This window comes from Ipomoea triloba, chromosome 12 (genome assembly GCF_003576645.1).
Source record: "Ipomoea triloba cultivar NCNSP0323 chromosome 12, ASM357664v1".
In the NCBI taxonomy this organism is placed as follows: domain Eukaryota; kingdom Viridiplantae; phylum Streptophyta; class Magnoliopsida; order Solanales; family Convolvulaceae; genus Ipomoea; species Ipomoea triloba.
The window spans coordinates 2,866,384-2,873,068 of NC_044927.1; the positions used below are offsets into that span (position 1 = coordinate 2,866,384).

General features: G+C 30.7%; 1 long non-coding RNA gene across 1 annotated transcript; it reads right to left on the reverse strand.

Annotated features, from left to right (window-relative positions):
- Positions 1 to 4,756: 4,756 nt before the first annotated feature.
- LOC115999883 lies at positions 4,757 to 5,883 on the reverse strand. The gene is made up of 3 exons (XR_004094044.1): positions 5,501 to 5,883; positions 5,261 to 5,351; positions 4,757 to 5,081 (listed from the first exon to the last, which is right to left on the reverse strand). It is a non-coding gene; the product is annotated as an uncharacterized LOC115999883 (long non-coding RNA).
- Between the last annotated feature and the right edge of the window lie 802 nt (positions 5,884 to 6,685).

Consider the following 6,685-nt stretch of genomic DNA (forward strand, 5'->3'; position numbering starts at 1 on the left):
AAGCGGCCATGGCTAATCTCCGGCGAGGAAGCGGAGAGAACTCATGATGAAACTGCCGAAAAGGTTTTATCTTCGCCGGCCGGAAAAATAACTGATTGGAGGGAATATTTGAAAGTAATGAATAGGGAGAGGGGGCGAGGGTTTCGAGGACCCTCTGTTCGCCGGAGTTTTGAACGATGAACGAAACAGAGGGCACTCACTCTTCTTAAATGCAAAAGAGTCTGCCCGCTTTCTGTTACGGGCAGTTTCTGATCATTTTGTACACAAACACCTCAGCGGATTTCTGATTTCATTTGCTGCCCGAGAGTCTACCCGGCTAACCATCATCAACGGTGAAGATCCGCCTAATTACCACGTGGATGGATATTAAATCTGAACGAGAAGGGCAAATTATTTTAAGGCAGAAGATTTTGGAAATTACTACGGGGTGTTTGGTTATTGGCTTATAAGTCAAATTTTAGCTTATTTGATCAAGTTTAGCTTTTTGACCAACCAATAAGCTATTTTGAAGTGTTTGGTAAATGGCTTATTGCCCTTGACTTATTGGATCAATAAGCTGAAAATTGAAAAGCTAATGAATGTAGCTTTTTGTATTAGCTGGTTGGAAACAATGGGTATATTGACTATTTTATCCTTTAAAATCGATGTGATTTACATTTAAATGGGTGGTGTGTTTGTTATTTATAATAATAATAATAATAATACCCTTAAATGTCATTTTACATTCAACAGCTACTAATAAACAGCTAATTTATCAAACAGTTTTTTATAACCAGCTAATACAACCAGCTGGTCAAACCAGCAATCAGTCATCAACTACTAGCTAAACCAACTAGCTATCAGCTATAAGCTATCAGCCGTTTGCCAAACACCCCCTACATACTATTTACAGTTTACACCATATATTTTTATCTTATTTATTTGCTTTTGTCAACTAAATTAAAATTTCTTAGGATCTATTTGGCATTTTAAAATTCTCATGTAAAAATTTAATATAAAATCAGCATTTATTCATTTCAATTGAATTTAAATTTCATTCTTCCTAAATTGTTTTTTTTTTTTTAAATTCTCATGTAAAAATTTAATATAAAATTAGCATTTATTCATTTCAATTGAATTTGAATTTCATTCTTACTAAATTGTTTTTTTTTTTTGCGAACCAAACAAGCCGTTATTACGTAAAAATGGAATCCAAGATAAGGATGGTTGACATCGAAAAACAAAGGTGAATCCATTCAAGATAAGGCTGGGTGACGTCGAAAAACATAGTTGGAATTCATATGGATAAGGATAGGTGACGTCAAAAAATAAAGTTGGAATTCATCCAAGGTAAGAATGGGTGACGTCGAAAAACAAAGTCGAAATCCATTCAAAATAAGGAAGGGTGACGTCAAAAAGCAAAGGTAGAATCAATTCAGGAAAAGGATGGGTAGTGTCAAAAAGTAACGCTATTCGATTGCATAGTCTTCATCACGAAGGAATTAAAATGACTCCCGTATATATTATTTACGCAATACATGAGTTTTATGTCACATATAAAAGAAAAGCTGATTAAGAATAACTCATATATTTGTATCAATCAACTTTTTAAAATTTGAATCAAATACCACTTGATTTTTACAAAACTCCTAGGTCCAATAATTTAATTAGGTTTATGAATTGAATTGAAGTGCAAAGCATGAGCGATGTTGGTGCAAAGGAAGGGTGTACGAGCTATGACTTAGAGTAGAGCAAAGTAGAAAGCTAAGGAAGAGGCCGCGTTTGGCAACCCCTCGTGAGCATGGTCGTACTTTGTGTGTGCGAGTAGCGTGCCATGCAAGGAAGCAATTAGGGTTATATACTTTAATGGTTTATTTTAGTATTGCAAAAATGTTTTGTTTAAATATTATTATTACAAATGGAGGCAATACATCCACACATTTTTTATTAAGGCACCTAGGCGCTCATCCTCTACAACCTTAGCTTGCTTCTCTCAGGATCAGCTCTTCATCTTCCCATCATGAAATGAAATCTAATGTCTTGTAATAGATCCTGAGCTCATTTACCAGACCATTGAATAATTATACATTGAAATAGGCCAATGCCTATACGCTTTATTATTATTATTAAATTGAAGGATCAATTGCAAGAGCCCGAATGGATATTGGATGTTCATCGTCTCGCTAGAACACCTTGCATTCTTATTAGTTATTATCAAGTTGCAAAAATCGCTAGGTTTCTTAAGCGGCCAATTTTTTTTTAATAGTAGTTTTAATTTTTTTTAAATTTTTTAAAAAATATTTTAAGTGTTAATAATTGTAAAGTGTTTAATATTTTAAGTCTTTACGCTTTAATAGTTAATAGTTATTACTTATTAAGTTATTTGTTATTATTTATTAATTATTAATATATTATTATTAGTTTAATTTAGTTATTAGTTATTATTTTATTAAGTTATTACTTATTAGAGTATTAGTTAACACATTATAATATTAATAGTTTAAATATTTAAGATTTAAAATTATTAAAATATTTATATAAAAAAAACCGCCTTGCTGCTTGCCGGTCAAGCGACGCCTAGACACAATTTTTGCAACACTGGTATTATTATTATTGCATCCATGCATAAATTCCCTAGTTTTGTGGTGTACTTGGGCCAAAAAATTGGCAATGCTCTAATTCCCTTATTCCCCCCACCCCCCTTTAACTACAACCATTACCATGAATAAAATGTACATTTGTAAATTGTAATATATTACAAGTATATTATTTTATATACTGAATGTACATTATTTGTATTAAATTTATATTATTTTGTATACTATTAAATAATGTACCTCTAAGATATTAAAAAAGTGCATTTTATTCATAGTTCACACAGTTGTATAAACCATGATCCACATAAAAATTTGCAGTTTAACTAATATTAATAATAGGCCATTCTAATTTCTAAATTTTCACTAAAGCTCTTTATTTCTTCGGCAATTTATATCGTGGACCAGGGTCTGGTCCACAGTGTTGTGAGCTCTGGTCCAATACATAGAATTTGACTTCAAAATGTATAGAATTCATGTTCATAATACACATACACATAAACACATTATAATGAAAATGAATTAAACACTTAACATAATACACATAATTCATGTTCATAATATACAGAATTCATATTCATTATATCGTGTTTATGTGTATGTGTATTATGAACATGAATTTTGTACATTATAATTTATGAAGTCAAATTTTGTGTATAACTGTGAACCCTAGTCTACAATATAACGATGGTATTTCTTCACGTCCTAATCAATTTAGTAGTGGACTGGCCCAATATTTATTATGGATTACCTATATATCCTTTTTGGTGCCATGATTCTGCTCACATTACGATATTCAAATTATATATATATATATATATATATATATATATATATATATATATATATAGACACACACTTTTAGTTAACAGATTATGCACTTATAAATGAAATGAAGTATATAATATATTAACTAAAATTGCATAATATATTAATTGTAACATATGCATGTTAATTGAATATTTAATTCCATTTTTTTGTCCTAGATTTATATGTGTCATTACACTTTTAATCTTTTTTTTTTTCACGAAACATTCCTTGTTGGTCCTAGTATTATTTCGACATGATTATTATCAAAGTAATTAGAACAAACATATAAGAACTTTTGATATATAATGAAGGTGCAACAACGAGGGTAAATACTGAGATAATATTTGCCAATGTATGTTCTACAAAGAAGTACATAGACTATAATTAGAACAAGTTCGGCAAAAAATTAGGAAATAGAAAATAAATTTCCTTTTTAAGAAAATAAGGAAAATATTCATAACTCTATTTCTCCTCCTGTAGCCATTTTTGCCATCTCGTTTCATGCATGTAAATATGCCTATTTATATTATAAGCAAATAAACATGGCAGTTTAAGAAGTTTAAAATGCCAACTGCACTTGGATAAGAGAATTTCAAACATTTGAAAACAAATTCAAAGGATAAATAATCTTATCCTTAAAGCAAATAAGCAATTGCCGCCGCATGGAGTCAATTATGAGCAATTTATATCATGTACCAAAGTTTAATATAGGATTATGGATCCTTGATTAAAACGACGAGTTATAAAATTTATACTCGTAACTCATAAGGTACAAAATTTTATAACAAAAATATACAAAAATCACAACACAAATCACATACACATGTTATATATTTATTTATTTTCAAATCGATCTAATATAGATACATAATTTGTATTCATAGGCACAAGATTTTATAACATAAAACATATAAATTTATAACATAATACTAATGTTTGTTGTAGAATTTCTAGACAATTATAAATACACCAGTTGGGCAGTTGATCCAAAGTTCAAAAACGATGGGGACAGTGGGCTCATCATGTTTGACTTTGAAGCCGAAAGATTTCATCGAATATTGATCATGAACTTTATCTTTAAAATAATTGTACTTCAAGCCAAAAAAAAAAAGGTTTAAAAAATAAAAAATCCATATTACATGCAATAATGTCGGGTGTATTCCTTTGGTTTATGAAAAAATTTATAGTCATTTTTTTTTTTGAACTTTTACAGTCAATATTTGAAAATACATTTTAAATAAAACTCATTTTATAACTTTTTTTTTAATACTATTGGCTCTGTTACAATGTAGTATCTGTTCATACATATCATGTTAAATTAAAAAAAAAAATACTGCAATAAATAACATGTAATATTGGTCTACACTAACATATAGCCAGAAATGAGTCAATTTTAGTGATAGTGTAATTTGGACATGAAAGCCCTAAGGTCTCACATTTCACATTATATTCAAGATCAAACTAATTAAGCTCTCTTAGCCTGATTAACAACTAAAAACATCATCAAATCACTGCAGATTTATTTAAACAGATCTGATAATAACTTACTACAACATATAATCACTAATTGTAATACCAATCTCCATGCATATCAGCATATACTAACTTAGCTATATATATAATAATCAGCTGATGAAGACGATGGAGGGGTCGCAGCAGCACTCATCTAACAGCCAGCAGCAACACAGAGCTGCCAAACTGCATATATCACTCACACAATTATTAACTTAAACTCTTAGTTAAAACGAAACACATACATCTGTATTAAATAGGCTTAAAATAAAAAAAATTAAAAAAAAAAAAACATAATTCTGTTATCGATTTAATTAAATTTTTTAATTAAGATGAAACACGGGTTTGAACTAGGAAAATCTTACCAGCCTTCGAGAAAACCAGTTTCTCTCCTGGGGGGTGGCGGAGCAGCGTAGTACTGCGGCGGCGGCATCACCGGAGGGCCTTGATAGTAACCTGTAAATGGGAAAATTAAATTAAATTAAACCATCTGCTAATAAGTACCAATCAATCAAGATCTGAGTTCTAGAACTTTGTGTGAAAGGATGAAGAAAGGAGTTTTTTGGTTTGTTTAGGGTGAGAGATAGATAGATAGATAGATTTACCTTGAGCAGGGTAGGGATAAGCGTACTTGGGCGCCTCACTCATCTTTTGCTTAGCTTCTTATTCTTCTCTCTCAAATATGGCTTTGGAAAATGGCTGCTACGCTGTTGTAATATATATATATACCGCAAAACTAACCACAGATTTGTTGGGCAGATCGGAGATCGATAAAGGGCTAAGTGCAGCACCGACCACTAGGTGGCTATGAGATTGTTGGGTAAAAGGTTTGAAGAATCAAGTTTAACAATCTGACTTTTGAAAATGTGAGGATATAAGAAAATAAAGTTACGATTTCACAATCAGATATAGCTTGATCTTAATATGTGGTATTATAACTTGGGAGGGTTGCTTTTGTATTCCTGTTATGTCATTACATTGACGGAGAATCATGTTTGAACACAATTGTGGACTTCTAATAAGCGGAATATGTGTGACTTAAATATGCTCATGTCCTGTTTTCACGCGTTTTCTGAAAAGCACTTTTTTTTTTTTTTTTTTTGAGAATGGAAAGCACTATTTTTAAAATGGCGATTTATGCTTGGTTCGTATCTAGAATAATCAAAGTTTAGAATTAAAATCAAATATTTGATAACTAAAATTGTTACAAATTATATAATAAAAGAAGTATATCATGACTTAACAATGCAGCATATCGTTACAGAATTGAAGATAGGAGAAAATTAGAATATGCTTTCACATCAATACATGAATATATACACAGGCTGAAAATACATGTCTTTTTTTCTTTTTGATTTCTTTTTTACTCGCTTTTAACTGTCCAGACACAGCATCAAATCAAAAGTGCGATCTTTTTGCTGTTGTTATTATTCGGTGCTGGACTGGCCTGGGTACGTCGATATGAGTAGTTCATATTTGCTTTTCTTAGCTGTTGCATTTGATATGTAAGCTAAGCGCATCATACACTTTTACTAAAGCCCCGTATGGAAAAACCTTAAATCTACGAGCCAGTTGTCATACTCAATAGACGGGCTAACAATTCAGCGAAGAAATTAGTCACTGTTCGACAGTGAAAACCTTGGATTACACCAAAAAGTTAAATACTAAAGCTGCCTACCCTTATAATATGATGGGGTAAACACCATTTAAAAAAAAAAAAAATTCCTTGCGGTGTTTTAGTTTTTAATTAATTCCATTTTCTATTTTCTATTTTCCAATTTAAAAAACAT